This window comes from Chiloscyllium plagiosum, unplaced genomic scaffold (assembly GCF_037043375.1).
Source record: "Chiloscyllium plagiosum isolate Xiang-an unplaced genomic scaffold, Cpla_swu_hap1 HiC_scaffold_39, whole genome shotgun sequence".
NCBI lineage: Eukaryota > Metazoa > Chordata > Chondrichthyes > Orectolobiformes > Hemiscylliidae > Chiloscyllium > Chiloscyllium plagiosum.
The window spans coordinates 69,224,544-69,244,807 of record NW_028270177.1 but is presented as its reverse complement, the minus strand read 5'-3'; positions in this window follow the sequence as shown (position 1 = coordinate 69,244,807).

Sequence of the window (20,264 nt, the reverse complement as noted above, 5' to 3'; positions counted from 1 at the left end):
GACCCAGATTCACTGTGAATACAGCCACGAGACCTCACCCAGAGATGGCTCACAGAATTCTCTGGTATCCCTGACTTCAACATTCAATAACAGACCTTCCAGGAAAATAACACTCACTAACCTTCCAATAACAGAATGGAGAATATCAGAAACAGGAGGAAATTGTTCAAACCTCAATCCTATCTTGTTCTTACTAAGATCTGCTCTAGGTCTCAAAGCCTCTTTAATGCCCGATTCCTAATAGTCCTCACCTCTCTGATCGGTCAAAATCCATCTAACCCCTCTTTAAATAGTTTCATAGAAGATAGAACATAGGACATTACAGCACACTACAGACCATTTGGCCCTCGATGTTGCACCGACCTTTTGTCCTACTCTCAGATCAGACTAACCTACATGCATTACATTGTACTATCTTCCCATGTGCCTATCTAGGAGCCGCGTACATGTCCCAAATGTACCTAACTATACTACCACTGCTGGCAGTGCATTTCACACATCCACCACTCTCAGTTTAAAGAACCAACCTCTGACATCTCTTCGAAAACTTGCTCCAAATGATGCCATCTCCTGATAGCCATGTCTGCCCTGGGAAAATGTCTCTGGCTATCCAAAGTATATATAGTCCTCTTACCACCTTGTTTACCTCTATCAAGTCGGGGAGAAAGTGAGGTCTGCAGATGCTGGAGATCAAAGTTGAAACTTTATTGCTGGAACAGCACAGCAGGTCAGGCAGCATCCAGGGAACAGGAGATTCGACGTTTCGGGCACAGGCTGAAGAAGGGCCTGTGCCCGAAACGTCGAATCTCCTGTTCCCTGGATGCTGCCTGACCTGCTGTGCTGTTCCAGCAATAAAGTTTCAACTACCTCTATCAAGTCACCTCTCATCCTTCTTCACGCCAATGAGGAAAGCTTTAACTCTCTCAAACTTTCTTCCTAAAACCTGCCCTCCAGTCCAGGCAGCATTCTGACAAATTTCCTCTGCACCATTTCTAATGTTTCCATATCTTCGTATAATTGGGTGACCAGAACTGAACACAATATTTCAAGTGTGGTCTAACCAAGGCTGTATAGTACTGCAGATGGAAATGTGTTGCTGGAAAAGCGCAGCAGGTCAGGCAGCATCTAGGGAACAGGAGAATCGACGTTTCGGGCATTAGCCCTTCTATATTACTGCAGCATAACCTTACGGCTCTTAAAGTCAATCCCCCGTTAATGAAAGCTAACATACCATTCGCCTTCTTAACAATCCGATCAATTTGAGCAGCAACTTTGAGCGATCTATGGACGTGAACCACAAGATCCCTCTGTTCCTCCACACTGCTCAGAATCCTGCATATAACCCTATATTCTTCATTCAAATTCAAGCTTACAAACGGAATCACTTCACACTTGTCCACTTTGAACTCCATTTGCCACTTCTCAGCCCTGCTCTGCATTATGTCAATGTCCCATTGTAACTTACAACAGCCCTCCACACTATATACCACTCTACAAACGTTCGTGTTATTGGCAAACTTACTAACACCACCCTTCCACTTCCTCATCCAAGTCATATATAAAAGTCGCAACGGACAGAGGTCCCAGAACCGATCACTGTGGGACACCGCTGGTCCCTTTCAGTGATCTAGCTCCCCTAATTCGCAGTATAAGAGAATTCTTGACATACACTACCCTTTGTTTGAAGGAAACATTCTCTGCTTCTCCACCATGACCTATTTAAATGAACAAAATAGGGAATACATGGTCTCAGGTAAGAAAGACTGGCTCTGAATTCAAGGTAGTGTTAGACTGAGGATGACATCAAGGATCCTGCGGAAGATCGCACTTGATGAGAATCGGTAGTGATCGCTCCACTGTTTGGAGTCATTCACAGCACAAGTGAAGATGTTTATTGTCAGTGGATATCAATTATCTCAGCCATGGGACGCATCTGTAGGAGACACTCAGGATAGCTCCATCAGCGCAGGCATGTCCAGTTGGTTATTATATAACCCTTAAAATGCGGGAGGAGGTCATTCAGCCCATTGATTCCAAACTGAGAAGAAGTGGGGATATTCACGGAAGTTTACTTAATGTTCAGAACAAGTTGCCCCTCCTCAGCTCTTGAAGTAGTCAGTGTCCATGTGCAACTAGAACTGAACACCATTGAAGATCATGCTTTTAAAGTCTGGGTAACATTCATATAACAGCACTGCTAGACACTGCACATTTCCTGAATAATTGGAGGAGCTCCTTTAGCACCTCAAGCTGAGTTCACAAAAATATGGGGAAGTCATTCAGTCTATCAAAATATTGGACAGGACGAGTGATAGCTCATTCAGTCCGTCATGCCTATTACAGTAGAAGAGAAGAAATCTGCTCACTCCCACACGTCACTTACACGGGATCAGAAAGAGACAATTTCACACTCGGAGTGATTAAAAAGAAACAGGGAAGGGTCATTCAGCTTATCATGTCACTAATACAGGAACAGGAAAGTGTCAGAGATCTTCCAACATCACAAACAAATGGAGCAGTGACTGATTAGATAGACTACTCCAACCTGGTCCACATGGAGTATTTACTCATACTACCTATGTGTTACTTTAACATGGTTTTCTGGTACTCGGAATGAAGCCAACCTTTCTTAACCGTTCTCCAAGATGTCTTCTATCTTCACGAAAGCCGACCCATGGTCTCTATGGAGGTCAGGTGCTGGTGAAGAATTGTTAACTCTTTCAGAATGAAGGTATTTTGACTGCTGACAGGATTGTCTACAAAGTGACATTCAATTCAGTGTCACATTGTAACTGTGCATTAAAGTGTTCAGAGTTCATTCAGAGCCTGTACCTTTCTGTCAAACGACATGGGGGCTCTGCAGAGGTACACATCGGGAATCAAACATACAGTGAAAAGTATGGAATTGTCACCCTATTCAGCTGTACGGGACATAATGAGTGTCCGTCCATAACCATCAAGTTTCAACTTCTTATACTCTGACAGCGCTACAGATTAAACACATAGATCCTGAACTCTCTCGTCATGGTACCATCATGCCAGGGTTTAGTCTGGTGAGACTCCTATGCACTGTCTCGGTGACAAAGAGTTCATTATTTATAAAACAGACCAAACCTGTACACAATGCACCAAATACTCTCTCAACAAATAACTACCATTGGGAAAGATATACTAACTATGGTACTCCAATCATTTTATAAAAACAGCCACATATCATTTACTTTCTGTCCCGTAAGAATTTTGTTAATGACTTATGACCAAGGACTTCCAGGTCCTTTTCAACATAAGCACTCGCCAACCTCTCACCATCTAATAAATATAAATGTAAATGATGATATTTGTGGTTCCCATCTGATTCAGTTTTTATGCCTTATGACCAGCTATTGACCAAACACTGATCCTTCTAATAACCAATAAACCCACAGTCCAGCTAAAAACACGACTCCTTTCATTGTCTCCAAATTCCAATTTTTAATCCAAGTCGTATATATTCCACACCTACCTACCCATGGAATTTAACATTCTCCACTTGCCTATATTCAACCGTGTCAAACGTCTGCTGAAAATTCAAATATTCCACTCCCATTGGTTCTCAATTATTGATGTTACAATGGACAGTATCCACAAATTCCCGCAAATTTATCAATTATTATTTCCCTTTCCTGAATCTAGACCGAATCTACCAAATCATATCACTGTTTCCCAAGTGTCTAGTTGTCACATTCTAATAAAAGATTACAATGTTTTTCTCATAGCTGACATCAAGCTATTTAGTTTCAGTTTTCCCGCTCCGTCCTGTTTTAAATATTTAGGTTTATAATAGCTGCTTTCCAGTCTGCAGGATCTTTTCCTGAATCTAACCAGCTTTGAACAATAATCAGTAATCCTTTCACTGGCTCTGTTGCCACTTTCTCAATACTCTGGAATGTAGCTCATCCGATGCAGCAACTTATGAAACTTCAATTCAATTAGTTTTTCAAAAACATACTCTCAATTAATTCTAATTTCCTGCGGTTTCTCATTTTTACCAGTCACTCTGTTTTCTCGTATTTCTGGAAGTTAGTTTCTGTACCTTCCCCTGTCGAGATGGAACCAATGTATTTCTCTCAACAGGAAGATGGCTTCTGTCAGCTCGTGAGTACATCGGAGGACTGCACTCCGGAGATGGTCGATAGATTACCCACTCATGCCTCCAGAATCAATCCAGTTAACTTCATAGTGAGAGTCAGCACAATCTTGTCACTGATGTGAGACTACAGATTATACTGAAGGATGGGGACACAGCTCAGTGAGCACCTCATTTTTGAAACAAACTGTTTTCACGCTTTACACTTGGAACGGGTCCAACTTAGACAAATATTCCTGGAAATCCCAGGGATAAATGTGCAGTTCCCAGACCCACCCTGTTTACACAATTTCCTTTCTCTGTAGTCTCAGCTCCATTTGTTTACCATGGACCCAGCTACACTGTAAATGCAGTGTCTAGAGTGGGGTCAACAAGCCCTCGGGTCTCCCTGAATGAACACAGCAGCTGACAATACAAACCTGAAAACACCATGCACAGAATCTCCACTGTCTTTCTAATGACAGCAGTACGTCAAGTCCCCACACTCATGGTGCACCCATTCAGTGTGGAACACACCTCAGTCTCCTCAGTTTCTCTTCATAGCTGAGAAAGCCGTTACATCTCCATGTAGTCCCACAATAACAGTTTATCTCTCCAAAGGAGCAATTGACAATGTAAAATTGCGTTTCTCTGTATCTCAGCAACTATAAGGGCAGCACCAGCATTGCCGATGGACTTGATCAGCACACTAAGAGAAGAGGGACAGTGGGAACATAATTGACTTTAAACAGGACATTCCGAAATGGAGGTCGTATTCAGGAATATGGGAAAAGGGGAAATGTTAGAATAACCTCCCCACCTATTTTACTTCCGGGCCAACATTAGCCGTCCTTTTGCTTGCTTTTCCTCTCTCTCTCTCTCTCTCTCTCTCTCTCTCTCTCTCTCTCTCTCTCTCTCTCTCTCTCTCTCTCTCTCTTTCTCTCTCTCTCTCTCTCTCTCTCTCTTTCTCTCTCTAGCTCTCTCTCTCTCCCTCCCCATCTTGCTGGATATTTCTCCATCCATTCAACACAAACCTCCCACTCACCCTTCCAACTATCTCTGATACAAATAATATTATTTCCTAGTTGCATTCAGTTTTGATAGGGTCACTGAACTCGAAACGTTATTTGTGTTTCTGCAGTCCGACAGGCTGCCATACCTGCTAAGATTCTCCAACACTCTTTCAGGCTACAGAATTTAATTTCAGATCTCCTGCATCCACATTTCCTTCGTTATCTCACCTTTAATGTTGTTGTTTCACGGGATGCCAGCATCACTGGCAAAGGCAACATTTGTTGTCCATTTCTAATGACTCTTGACCTCGCGGCTACTTGTCAAGGCAAAATGAACCAACTACAGTGTTGTGGGTCTGAAGTTACACTTAGTCCAGAAGGGGCAAAAATATTAAGTTTCTTCACAAAATGTTATCAGTAAAATAAAGAAAAAAATCCTGATGGTTTATAGTTGCCATGAGTGAAATTAGGTTTCATTCCAATTTTTGTCATTCGAATTTAATTCTAGTCATTGTCAATGGTAAGATTTCAAAAACAAAATGCTTTTAGAATCATAACCTATGCCTCTGAATTACATGCTCAGTGACATTATTACTCTGATACAGAGTCCCTGTTGTGAAGTAACTGCAGGGACAAGAAATTGCTTGTGGGCAAAATATTTGTAACTGGAAGATACATCAGAAGAGCACTGGAGCCGTAACATCTGTCATTATCAAAGGGGTATGGGATGGCTAATTCAGCAACAGCACTGAGGCAGAGCTGGATACGGGGGATATTATGCAGGTTGGTGTTGGTAGATTTGATGACAGAGAAATATGGAGACATAAAACAGTTCAAGGTAATAAGGGGATTCAAAGTTCTGAACAGTCTTGTTCCTTCTTAGATGTTTGTGAGTAAGCAGTTTGGAAATACATGAAAAGGAAGTGGATTTTGTGACTGGAAATTCATATATTTGTAAAATATAATTAACTGGAATAGCAATAACCTTCACCGTCGTTTACAGAATTGACAGAGAGAGGCTTACCAGGAACACCAACAATAGCGAGGATGGGTTAGTACCCAGCTTGAATAATCATCAGTAAGGCTTGTATCCGCAACTCTAACCATGCCCAATCCCAAGAAAAAAAGTAAAGACCCCAGGATAAACTCCTGTCCATTGTTGGAATATTCCAGTAAAAAGTTCTCAGATTCTGATCCATTGTTGGAACATTCTAATGCTTTCAGATTCTGATCCAACCCTCGCTCTGTAGCTGCTGATCTCAATCGTGTTGATGATGACGCTTCCCCTGATACATGGCATAACAATTTGAAATAATCACCTAATTATGGAAGTGGGAAACCCTCCAGTGACCCAGTTGGATCTCGGAAGACTGATATTAATCACAGTAACTGAACAAACAGCTCCAGTTAAGCCCTTTCACGATAACCCTGATATAACGCAATAATACTTGGTGTGGGTGGGATGTTGACATCGCTGACTGTTGGGTGAATGGCACATCTGATTTGTGAAGTTAGAAGTGGGGGGAGAGAGATGCTTTCTCTTCACTAGCTCGATGATCGTACTATGTTTTATCAGGGTAGGAATTGCTGGGCTCCCGAGTCCGTGTCTGATCACCAGGCCTGCTGCATCCTTTTGATTTATTCATTTATTTTCAACTTTAACATTTATCTTACCATCATTTAACGGCTTAGGTGGGTGTAGACATTTTTGAGAGGCTCCTACAGTGCCATAGACGGTGTAGATACAGTCCATTCCTTGTGGTCCTTGCAGCCGCGGCCTGGTCCTGTGGAGTGATGATCAAACTCTCACACAACCAGAATTCTTAGTTTTACCTTTCGTCAGTTATTACTGGGGTCTCAGCAGGGTTGGAAGGCAGTAAATCTCTCCCGGGTGCTACAGTCTCTCTCTGAGATTTCTCTCAGAATTGTCTTTTGATGTTCTTTCCGCATGTTTCCTGAATTTGTTTTTTGACACGTCTGTGTTTATTGAATGTTACCATGTTTGAGCAGTTACTGTATAGTAGTTAAATAACCTATTATTCTGTTAAGTTTTCCAACAGAATTACGTTATTCCAAGTTCCACTACCTTTTGTTGTATTTTGTCGGCAATGTTTGAATAAATTGTGTTTTGCTTAATGTCGAATATTTTGATGAAGCGAATTATATCTGAAACACATCACCTCACGTTTACCATTAAGATAAGAAAACGTTCGGCCCAAGGTTACCTTCTCCACATAGTTGAAGGGGATCTGTTCTTGTCCATAACAAAGGGACAGATATTTTTCCTTTTTCGACAGGGTTCGGGGTGGTCGGGGCTTAGATGGCCAGGGTGGGAGCCGACAAGGTGTGGTGGGAGCTGATGTGGTGTGGGGTCTCGCGCGCAGTGTGCTTTTGCCTTGTCTCCTGAACGGGAATAAGACTTCACAAACACTCCGAGCCCCAGAGTAGATCAATTAACAGAATAATTAATTTTCTGAATGAAATAGTGCTCCGTCCATCTCAATTGGATAATCGAGGTTCCTCTGTATAACCTATCTCTCAGAATCTTCTCAAGTAACTATCTACTACAGATGTTAGTTCTACTGGTCTATAGCTCCCAGGTTTATCTTTGTAGCACTCCTTGAATAAGGGCACAGCATTCACTATCCTCCAGTCCTCCGGAACCTCACACGTTGGCCAGCAAAGTTGGAAAAGTACCAACCATGGCTCCGTAATTTCTTCTCTATCCACCTGCAGAGTTCCTGAATCGATCTGGTCAGGATCAGGAGATTTATAGAAGGACTGCAAAGTCGGAATAATACGTCTCTTTTTTGAACTTAAAAACACCACAGAGTGAGCAAGTGACTTAATGATGGTTAATGTAACAAATTAAATATTGTATTAATCATGGGAAGTGATTTCAGAAGAATTCCAGAAATTGTGGAAACCTGAGAATTCTCAGAAATTGATGATCCAGAAAAGAAGGACCATGAAGCTGATAAGGAAATCACAATGCGAACATACATGCTAACAAACAGGAATACAACGACTGCATCAATCTACTATTTATATTTCAAAGGAAACAAAATGAAAGCAATGTCAAATGTGGAAATCGGGAGCGGAGACTTTATTGTGGAGAACAAGGAAATGGCCAAGAAAATAACCAGTTACTTTGTATCTGTCTTCATGGAGGAAGATCCAGAAAATCACCCAGGAAACCAAGTGATCAGATGGAGCTTATGGAACTAAAGACATAAAGCCAATTTATATCAGTAAACGGGCAGTATTTGAAAATGTAACTAGGTTGAGCATTTCTAAGTCTGATAAAACAGATTTACTTCGTATCAAAATGTCAGAACTAAGACACCAATGGACGTATTAATTGCACAGTCGATCACTGTGTTTTATTTTCCTGTACATTCTGCAGAGATCGGAAGCCATTGTAGATAATTGGAAGGTAATAAATGTGTTCCAAGCATTTTAGATGAATGGAAGGGATCCAAGCAAATATTAGTGATTCGGAGGAGCTGGTGTTGGATTGGGGTTGACAACGTTAAAAAACACACAACACTAGGTTATAGTCCAACTGGCTTAATTGGAGGCACAAGCTTTCAAAATGCACAACCACCTGATGAAGAAGCAGCGCTTCGAAAGCTAGTACTATCGTATCAACCTTTTGGACTGTAAGCTGGTTTTGTGTGTGATTTTTTAACCTTATCATTTATGGCTATCATAAATTTTGGAGATGAGAATGTGGAGGGGAGAGTGGGGGATAGTGTGATAAATCAGTTTGAGTTGGACACAAAGATTGGCCGGGTGGTTGGCAGTGAACGGGAAGACGTTATGTTCCAGGAAGACACAGACGGAATGGTCAGAATTGCTGATCGATGGCAGATGGAATGTAACGCTGATAAATATGAGTTGATGCACTTTGGAAGAAGGAACCAGGCAGGGGAGGACTAGGCAGCACACTAGGAATCTTAGAGGGAGATTTTCCACACATCCCTGAATGTAACTGGACAGTTAATAGTCGAGATAAAAAGGCTTACGAGTCGTAAACATCGCTTATAAGAGTTATATAGGAGTTTGTTTAGGGCAAGATGGTATGCAGTGTACAGTTCTGGATACCACATGATAAAATGATGTAATTACACTGAGGGGGTGGGGTTTGGTGGGTATTCACCAGGATGTTCCCTGGGATGGAGAATATCAGCTATGGAGAGAGGCTGGAAATGCTCGGGTTGTTTACTTTGGAGCAGAGGAGGCTGAGGGGACGTGATTCAGAAGGATAAGATTACGAGGGGCATGGACAGAGTGGATAGACAACAGCTGTTCCTTTTAGTCAAGAACAAGGGAACAAGTGAACTGCTTGTGGTTCAGAAAGAATTTAAAGATATTTTGTCACCCAGAGGATATTGGGGTCCGGAAGAGAGAGAATGGTTGTTACCGGTAACTCCACAATAATTACAAAGTACTTGGACTAGTTTTTGCAATGTCATAACTTGCCTGATTCTGGGCCTTATGTCAGAAAGTGGGACGAATGCAGACCGTGCTGTATTTCGAACGATACAGAGTCTGTGTTTCTGTGATTGTATGATTGTGGAATACTCATCATTAAACTATTTAAGACAGAAATTGATGCTTTTCTGAAGAGTATATCAATGAGGGTTATATGAGTGAACTGTAATAGCTTCGAAAGATATGTCAATGTGAAAAGTAAGATAAAGCAATTGCAGCTCAGTACAGTCTGAAACCAGAGAATGGAGAATGAAGAACAGGGAAATGGCAGAACTATGAAGCAACTACTTCATTCTGTCTTCACAGAAGATAACAAAGCAAAAAAATAAAACTTCCCAGCAATACCTTGAAACTTTAGTCTGGTGAGGAAAAGAGAATAAAATCAAATTAGCAACTAAACAGATCAAGACAAAGTATTGTAACATAACATAATGGGCATAGACAAAGTCAACATAGATTTATGAAATGGGAATCATATGTGAGATAGTGAATTTCAGCAAAATTATGGAGAAGCTATCAATGCAATACGATTGGATTTTCAGAAAGGATTTTGATAATGCCCCAAGCCTATTATGCAAATTTGAATCTTATGGGACAGAGACTAATATATGGTCATGGTTTTAGAATGGGAGAGCTGGCAGGAAACAGTGAGTCGGAATATTTTTTAGAATGGAAGGCTTGGAGGATAGAGCAAGGATCGGGGTTTGGCAATCGGGGTTTCCCAATGCATATCATATCTTTGGTTAAGGGGCTCAAATGCAATATTCCCAAGTGTGGTGATGGCATTAAACAATGTTGGCTTGTGAGTGGCTGAGCAGGATGCAAAAAAGCTCCCAGGTGATTGAGACAACTGGAGTGACTAGGCAACTATGTGGCAGATGGAGAGAAATGGGTGGAGATGTGACGTTGTGCACTTTGTTGAGAACAATAGAATGCCAACCTATCAATTGAAAGTAGATTGATTCGAAAATGTTCATCCATAAAGGAACTTAAGCTGCATTTTTGTTTCCTTCTGCGCAAACCTGTGAAGGCCATGCAGGGCTGAGTTCTGAAACCAGATGTCAATACTGGGAATGGCATAGACCCACCAAGTGGGTGGCTGTAACATTGAAAAGGTTTGGATATCCTTGTACACCAGTCAGTCAAAGCTATATTGCAGGAAATTTAGCATGGCCAATTCACCTAACCTGCACATTTTTGGACTGTGGGGGGAAACCAGAGTACCCAGAAGAAACCCACGCAGACACGGGGAGAATGTGCAAACTCCACGCAGTCAGTCACCTGAGGCAGAAATTGAACCGGGTCTCTAGTACTGTGAGGCAGCAGTGCTTACGATTCTGCCACCGTGCCGCCCATGTACCTGTTGGCGTGTTACCAGGATACATGAACACCAACTGGCCACCAAAAGACTCGACCCACTATGACTATGTTCCATACATACAGGCAAAGAAGGGCACCTCTTTGATTGGGACAACGCACACACATACTAAGACATGCAAGGATGTTCTCAGAGGAATGGCATTCTGACCAGAAGTCCATCAATAACCACAACAATTTAGATCCTAACTACCTTCTCTTGTAAAACAATAGAACTGGAAATGACATCACCCATCTTAAGAAACCAAAACCTATAAATAGAGAGGCGCGACATACCAAAAGTGCTTCAGCAGAGAGTTTCACTGATGATGCTCCCTAGTCATATTGTCGAAACGTCTGAAAACAAACCTTCAAGCACAGCGAGATAACTTGCATACATACAAACTGTTATTTTTCTTTTATTAGAATTTGGGAGTTCTTTATCACTCATGTATTAACAGATTACGAGGTGAGGTGATCTTTTCTAGGTGTGTTGTTTAAATTAACAGAGGGGCTCGACATAGATATCTTAACGGTTTGGGGCCTTGCCGTATGGGATTTGGACAGATTTGATACGATTTCGGGTACAAAATGTCCCAGCAAATTCCAGATCTTCAAATAAAACCGGTGGGAAAATTTGTTTAATTTTGTTTACTTGTGGTTGGTTAAATTAAAAGTGAGAGAAATGGCTTTTAACATTACTAAAGAGGTTCCCAAATTTGCCAAGAAAGTTTAGAAAGACAGAAACAGGACATTTTTAGCACTGGCAAATAGGTTGGAATTGGGTTTAACCACGGACAAAAGGAAAGCTGAAATTGTAATGGAGTCTGTCAAGTGCTTTGGTGTATCAGAGAAGCAGACAAGTGCAGTACAGTTAGAAAAAAAACTTAAATTGCAAATATGGCTACTGGAGTTAGAAGATAAATAAAGGGACGCAAACAGAGAGAGAAGAAAGAGAAAGAGATGATAAAGAAAGAGAGAGAGAATTTGAAAGTCAAAAGTTCGGAATTAGACAAGAAAGTTAAATAAACAGGATGGAGATGAAGGCAGAACGTAGAGATGTATACAACTATGTTAATACCTTTCCATATTTCGGTGAGAAAAATGTCAATACCTTTTTTATTTCATTTGAAAAAATGGTTCGGCAGATAGTATGTCCAGTGAACTTGTGGGTAATGCAAGTTCAGAATAAGCTGGTGGGCACAGCTGGTGAGGTATGTGCAGCGCTGTCAGATGAGGGGTCAAGAGATTATGCAGATGCCAAATTGGCTATTTTGATTGGTTATGAATTGGTACCAGAAGCATATAGACAGAGGTTCATAAAAATAGAGACGGAACCCGGTCAGACTTATGCTGAGTTTGAAAGAATTAACCACAGTCATTTTTATAGATCGGTGCAAGCCTTAAAATAGATAAGACCTGTGAGGCTCTAAATGAGATTATTCTGCTGGAGAAGTTTAAAGACTCACTGCTAGTGATGGTAAGAATTCATGTGCATGAACAGAACGTTCAAGAAGCGAGAAGCGCGGTAGAAATGGCAGGTAAATATGCATTGGTGCATGAGATGAAATTTAGCTTCTGGGAGGATTTTCATCCTATGAGGGATAGAAATTGTGAGAAGGGAAGATCACACACTACAAAGTGAACAGTAGCGCACAACAGTTTACCACAGGTGAAAACATAAGCCCAAAGTGGTTGAAAGGAGTTGAAAGGCCTCCTGTAAGGGTTTGGAACACAAAATTACAGTGCCGATGGTTTAAGAAGGGCACTGAGAAAATGTGTTTTGACTGAAGTAAGCTGGGACACACAGTGCTGGGCGTTGAAGGAAGGTACTTTGGGGAAAGATGTGGCAGAAGAGGCTAAGCCAGTGGCAATAGGGAAACTGGTAAAGGAGACCCCAAGCAGAGCCGAGGAGCTGCAGGAGAGTGCACAGCCGATGCAGGGGCTGGTTATGGAGTCAGTACCTGATCTCGAGAAAAAAAATCGCCTCTGTGGATAAACTTTACTCAGAAAGAACAGGGGGAGAAGGACAAGAAGTTATACTTTTGTGCGATACGGGATCTGCTCAGTCTCTAATAGTTGAGAAGTGAGGCGGCGGCAAAGCACAAAAGATCAGGCAGCATCCGAACAGCAGCACAATCGATATATCAGGCATAAACCCATCGTCAGGAATGTGGTGGGGGGACAAGGCAGCTGAAAGATAAATAGGAGGGTAGGAGCTGGGCTGGTGGGAGTGTCACTGGAAAGACGATAAGAAGATGTAGGTGGGAGTGATAGTGATACATTGGATGGGAGATTGAGTCGATGGGTGGGAAGGAAAATGGACAATTAGGACAGTTCAAAAGGGCAGTGCTAGGTTGAACGGTTGGATCTGGGAGAGGTTGTGGAGGGGAGATTTGGAATTTGGTGAAGTCAACGTTGGTGATGTATAGTTTGAGGGTTTCAGCTGTCCTACCACCTATCCACTTCACCCTCCATTTTTAACTATCACCATCACACCCCATCTGCATCTACCTATCGCCTTCCAAGCTACCTTCCACCCAGCTCCACCCTACTCTCCTATTTATTTTCAGCCCCCTTCCCGCTCCCTTACCCCACCCCCCACTTTCCTGATGAAGGATTTATGCCTGAAATGTCAACTCTCATGCCCCTCGGATGCTGCCTGGTTGGCTATGCTTTTCCAGCCACACACTTTTCAATTCTGATCTCCAGCATCTGCAGTCCTTACTTTCTCTCGGCCTCTAATGGTGAGAGATGAAAGTATTTTCACTCTTTCTGACATATTAATCAAGATCGTGTTAATTTGTTGAATGGGGATAGAAATTAAGCATTCCCTTGTGTAACATCAGACTGGAGTGCCAAATCAAGGTTGGGGAAGTAACAGTGAGAGTGAGTTACAGAGTGTCAGTTCCAAGAATACAGTTAGTTCTTGTGAACGATTTAACAAGATCCAAGGTAGGAGTGGCACCCCTTGTGGTGGAGAAGTCAAAGGAAAACTAGGGAATTGGGGAGTTATAAGAAAAATACCCAGGAATTTTACCATGCTGTATAGTAACAAGATCCCATTGTCATAAGTTACAGCAGGAAGGAAAAAGGAAATAAAAAGCCAAAGGAGGTGAGGTTCAGTGAACTGACACCCTGTCTGATGTCACGGTGCAGGAAAGAAAACCTGAACAGGCAGAGGGTCAGGCAGAGGGGTTTGGTCCTGAAACTTGCAACAGAGATACACACACACACACACACACACACACACACACACACACACACACACACACAAACACACACACACACACACAAACATACACACACACAAACACACACACACACAGAATCAGAATATATTGTCGAATGTTATTAATTTAAAGATAGAATCCAAAAATTAAAATGGAGAGCCCGATAGGTTAGTGCAGAAGGGAAATGGGCCGAAGTGCACCAGATTGTGTTAGAGGTAGCATACAGTGTTACGGGTAGCACATTAATTAACTGCAGGTGGTCACCTGGGTGTACAGAAGACATTTCTAGTGGCCTGGAATGCACACGGATGTGTTTTCTTTTGTTGTACATGTCAAACATTCCAAATGGTAGGTAAGTCACAGGCAGTACTAAAACCAGCACCTTTGTTGCCAATTCCTGCATTCGAAGAACATTTCACGTGGGTTATGATTAGTTGTGTAGCTCCCCTTTCTAAAATAAAAGTGGGAACCAATATTTGCTGACCATAATCGATGTGTCAACCAGATTTCAGAGGCAATTCTATTATGTAGTGTTAAGGTAAAAAGGGAGGTGGAGGAGTTGGCAGCTCTCTTTACACACTGTGGGCTCCGCAGAGAGATTCAGTCAGACCAAGGGTCTCAATTTACCGCTCAGCTGTTTAACGAAGTCATGGATAGCTTAGGCATACAACACTTCAAATCAAGGGCGTACCATCCTGAATCCCAAGGAGTCTTGGAAAGTTAGCATCAGACGCTGAAGACCATGTTAACAGCGTACTGTCAGGATTACCAGAATGATTGGAATAAAGGCATCTCATTAAATTGTTTGCCATTAGACAAAATTATTTACCCCAAATAAATCTACTCAGTTTACTTCCTTTGAGTTAATATTCGTACATGAAGTGAGAGGTCCTTTGGAATTAATTAAATATAAATTGACAGGAACGAAGTCAGAGATCTCACACTCGGATTATCTATGTGAGGTGAGGGAGAGATTAAATGGAGTAGGTGAGCTAGCTAAACAGCATCTGAAGGGCATAGCATTGAATGAAGCACGTGGCAGAAAAACAAACTCTGAAATTTTGAACATTTCCCGTGGGGATGACGTATTAGTATTGCCACCAGTGGTAGGAATTCCCTTCTAAGCCAGGTTCAGTGACTCAGGAACAGAGTTATGGTCAGATGAACAAATTGTGCAGTTTATCTGTGTGATGTAATGTTTAATATGTGGATTGTTGGAACAGCGTATCTTTATAGAGTTGGAGTCAGATATTAAGTAGCTAAGAAAAGAGGGACTTGTATTTGTGTATTATTGTTGTTAAGTGTTCACTATTAAAGTTAAGAAACTAACTTGTTAACTTTTGTTGAAATAGTGGAATGTAGGAGATCCGTGTCACTCATATTTTAACAGATTACGAGCTGAGGCGAGCTTTTCTGGGTGTTTGGTTTTAATTAACAGAGGGGTTCGAGTCGACCTTGTAAATGTCCATGCACGCTAAACCCATTTCTCTGCAGTTGGCACATATCCTTCTAGTTCTTTCCTGTCCACATATTTATCCAAATGCTTTTGAAATGTTGTTAATGTACCCCCCTCAAACACATCTGCTGGCAGCTCATCCATGTACCAGCATTTGTCTAAAGAAGTGGCCCCTCAGGTTCCATTTTATTCCTTCTCCTCTAACCTTAAAATGAACCCCTCTAATCATGATTCTCTAAACCTTGGAAAAAGACTGAGAGCATTAACTCTATCCATACCCCTCGTGATCTTATACAGCTCTATAAGGACTCCCTCAGTCTCCTACACGCTAAAGAAAATGTCCTAGCTTGTGCAACCTCTCCCTACAACTAAGACCATTGGGTCCTGGCCACGTCCTTGTAAATTTCTTCTGCACTCTTTCTAATTTCATAACATCCTCCCTATAACAATGTGACAAAACTGAACACAATACTCCAAGTGCGGCCTCACCAAAGTCCTGTGTAACAGTAACATAAATTACCAACCACTATACTCAATATCCTGCCTGATGAAGGCCAATGTGCCAAAAGCCTTTTTCACTGCCCTGCCTACCTGTGATTCCACTCTCAGAGAACCGTGCATCTGAACGCCAAGGTCTCTCTGCCCACTACACACCTTAAGATCCTCCCATGCACCATGAAACACCTCCCTTGATTTGAGTTTCCAAAATGTAAGACATCACACATCTATATTAAATTCCATTTGACATTTCTTGGCCCACTTTCCTATCTGATTAAGGTCCAGCAGTAATTACTGATAAATCTCCTCACTGATCATGATACCACTTACTTTTGTGTCATCTGCAAACTTACTAATCATAACTTGTACATTCTCAACCAAATCATAGATAACAAACTGCAATGGACCCTGCTTCCGGTCTGACAAGCATCCTTCCACTGATCACTCTGCTTCCTACCATCAAGCAAACTGTGTAACGAATTGGCCAGTTCCCCCAGCATTCCACGTGATGGAACCTTCCAGAGCAGCCTGCCAGGTGGAACCTTATCAAAGGCCTTACTGAAATACATCGAGACTATGTCTACCACTCTGTCCTCATCAAACTTCCTGGTCACTTCATCAAAGAACTCAAACAAATTTGAGAAGCATGATCTCCCACTCACAAGTCTATGTGGACTGCTCTGAATCAAACCCTGTGTAAGTAATGGGTGCAGTCAATGGTAGGCTGTCCTTTATTTTATGATGATTCGTACATAAGTAAAACCATCTTCCTGCTGTTGTAGAGCCTTGCTGAAAGAGCATTTGGGGCACTCTCTACAGAGTTGATCTCCTTCGTAAGGAATGATCACCTTACCACAGACACGGGTGTTGGTAACATGAGGATAGAGTGAAGACGCTGAGTGTTTAATCTGGAGAGCTGTGAGAAACGAAGAAATAGCAATGCTGAAACACGAGGAGTGGCAGCGATCACTTATTTCCAAAAGAGACATTGATAGAGTGAGAAATTCCATACTTTACCCAGGATTGATTGGTTTGATTTATTGCCACGTGCACCTCAGTACAGGGAAACACTTTATTTATGAGCAGTGGAGGCAGATCATAGTAAGCATGGCCGGAAGGATCAAAGGGTGGAAATAGACTTGGACAAAGTAAGGCATACAGGTTACACTGAACAGGACGTGCACTAGACAAGATCAACATAAACACGGTTAGCATTATCTGAACTTAGAGAGTCCATTCATCAGTCTAACGTGACTTTCCTAACAGTTTATATTCCTTAATTAACTCTCCCCACGTTATTGTTCACGCACTGAACGTCAGGTTGCTCACAATCCCCAACAGCAACCACAATACCTTCGATCAGAAACAGATAGCCATTCCCACCAGCTTCTGCCTGACACAGAGAACAGCAGGCTGTCTTCTCGGAAATGAAAGATGCCCTCTTGAGACTTCACACAAGACATGTGGCTTCCCTCCTCACCACGAGAAAACCACGTTAAAGTCCCACGTGTGTACCATGATCGATGGAGCCACGATGGAACAACGTGAAACAGTCTGTCTGTGCAGCCTCTCCTCCACATTGTTCATCATGTTAGAGCACCATGTAGGAGACTGTGAGGACTGTTGATGCTGGAGCTCAGAGTACACAGTGGTTTGCTGGAAAAGCACAGCAGGAGAATCGACGTTTCGGGCATAAGCCATTCAGCAGGATAAGCATCAATTACCTCGTTCTTCCCCCTGTGTAAGCGCATTGAGATGGGAATGGCCTCCTACTGTTCCTGTATAAGTGGCTCAACGGGCTGAATGGCCTCATTCTGTTTCTGTGTAATTGACACAAGGGACTGAATGACTTCTTCCTTGTCGAATTGGACAGGGCCAACGGCCTGACCCCTGGTTCCTGTTTGACAATTCGATGTGCTGACAAGTGTGATGCTGCTGCAGCTTTTAGAGGTTATTTTGTCCTGGTTTCTTTTAAGAGAGAGATTGGACACTAACAAGAATTCATGGAATGAAATCAAATCCAGAACACTGGCAAAGTGGCAGGGGCGCTTTCCAGTACACAAGACTTAAACCATGCCCAGAATTTGGGTCATATTTTAAGTGTCAGCTTTCAGCTCTGCATGCATTTATTACATTCTCATTAACATTACTGATATACACAGGCCACTGTTCTCATTGTTAAACAAATAAAAGGTATTAGATTCAACTACAGGATGGTGATTGCATCTGCTCTGCTATCGAGATAAACTATGAACATCTTTAATTGCTTGGCTATGATTTCCAGCTTAAATGGTTATTGTCTGTTGTCTGCAATAATAACAAAAGAATTCCTGCAGGCACACTCTGAAGGATCTCGAAAAGATATCAATGTCGAACACCAGAGATGAGGAAAGAGCCCAGTTTCTTGCCAAAACACACTGGTCACTATTTCCAACCTCAGACATGTGGTTCCCATCTTCCTAAAACCGTTAAGTGATACAAGGCAACTGCTTACTTTCCAGCCTCTCCATAACCACTGCACAATCTGCCTACTCAAGGCAAACCAAGCTCTGGGTCTTTGGGAAACTCAAGGTTGGTGTCTGTAGGCCTTTTGGTGAGGGGAGGGTCTTTTAAACCTGAAAGGGGAGGATGAGGGGGCATTAATAACAGTCACTGAGCTTAGGTGTGGCAGATGGAGTTTAACTTGGATAAATGCGAGGTATTGCATTTTGGTAAAACAAACAAAGGAATGGCTTATACAATTAATGTAGTGCGTTGGTAGAGTTATAGAACTAGGAATCCAAGGGTGCTCAGATCATTAACTTTAGAAATTGGGAGTCATGCTGAGATTGTGCCAGACATTGTAAAAGCCTCTTCCGTTGTACTGTGTGCAGTGCTGTTATAGGAAGGAGATTACTAAGCTGGAGAGTATTCTGAAGAGATTTCCCAGAATGTTGCCAGGATCACGTCATCTTCTGCCAGGGAGCCTACAAACACATGGCATGAAGATTGGATTCACTGATTTACAAATCTCCCCTCACCCACCCAAATCCCAGATCCAACCCTCTGACTCAGATCCGCCCTCTCGAGGGGACCGACCTATCCATCTTCCTTCCCACCTATCCACTCCACACTCCCCACCGACCTATTACTATCAGCCACGACCACGTAGTTCCTACCTTTTCCCCAGCCTCACCCCCACCAGCCCCTTTCCCACTTCGCAGTTGTGAAGAATGGTCCTGTCTGAAATGTTGACTCTCTTGCTCCTCGGATGCTGTCTGACCTGCAATGCCTTTTCCACCACCACATTTTATCAAACCTGAATTCGCCAGCATGTGCAGTCACCATTGTCTCTTAGGTACAATTCCCTGTTAACATACAATGCCGTCTGTCTGCTTTAACTTCATTTTGTCTAAGTAAATTTTTCTGTTCTGATCATGGACTATAAAAGTTCTCTCAATGTCTTACTGATATTGTAATGTCTGAGCAGTAGTTGCAGGCTGTATGTTTCCATTTATAAACAGAGAAACATGTTGATGTTCCGATAAACCACCAGGATTACTCCCATATCCAAGTCAGATTGAATGATTACACTCAATTGATCTACCAACCCCAACATTTATTCCCTCAGTCACCCTCACATGTCACATCCAGAATATGTAAATGTTAATCTTTTTTTGAGTTTTAATAAAACAGTATTGAACTGTATTCCATGTGTTACCCCGTAGTATGAGTGGGAGCATCACCGGCAGCAATAACAGGGATGAGCAGCTCCAGGGAGAGGGGGAGGATAGATCAGAACCTGAGACTGGAATGTTCAAACAATGGACAGGAATATATCCTCAAACCTTTACTTGCTTTCCCAGCCTTGGATATCAAGAACATCACGGATCCAGGATATTTGAATTATTCAAGGTGGTTACTATCCCAACCTCGCGATCGTTGGTGTTTCTGGTAAGCCATTCTAACTGTCCATTAAAGCGGGTTAAAATGAATTGCTGCTCATACTATTTAAAATAAGAAACGTTGGAAGTCAACATTTTCAGTTCCAACCAAAAATTCCATTCGTTAGAAATAATTATTTGTAAATTACTATTTACAAATTACTCACCAATATGCGGGCAGGA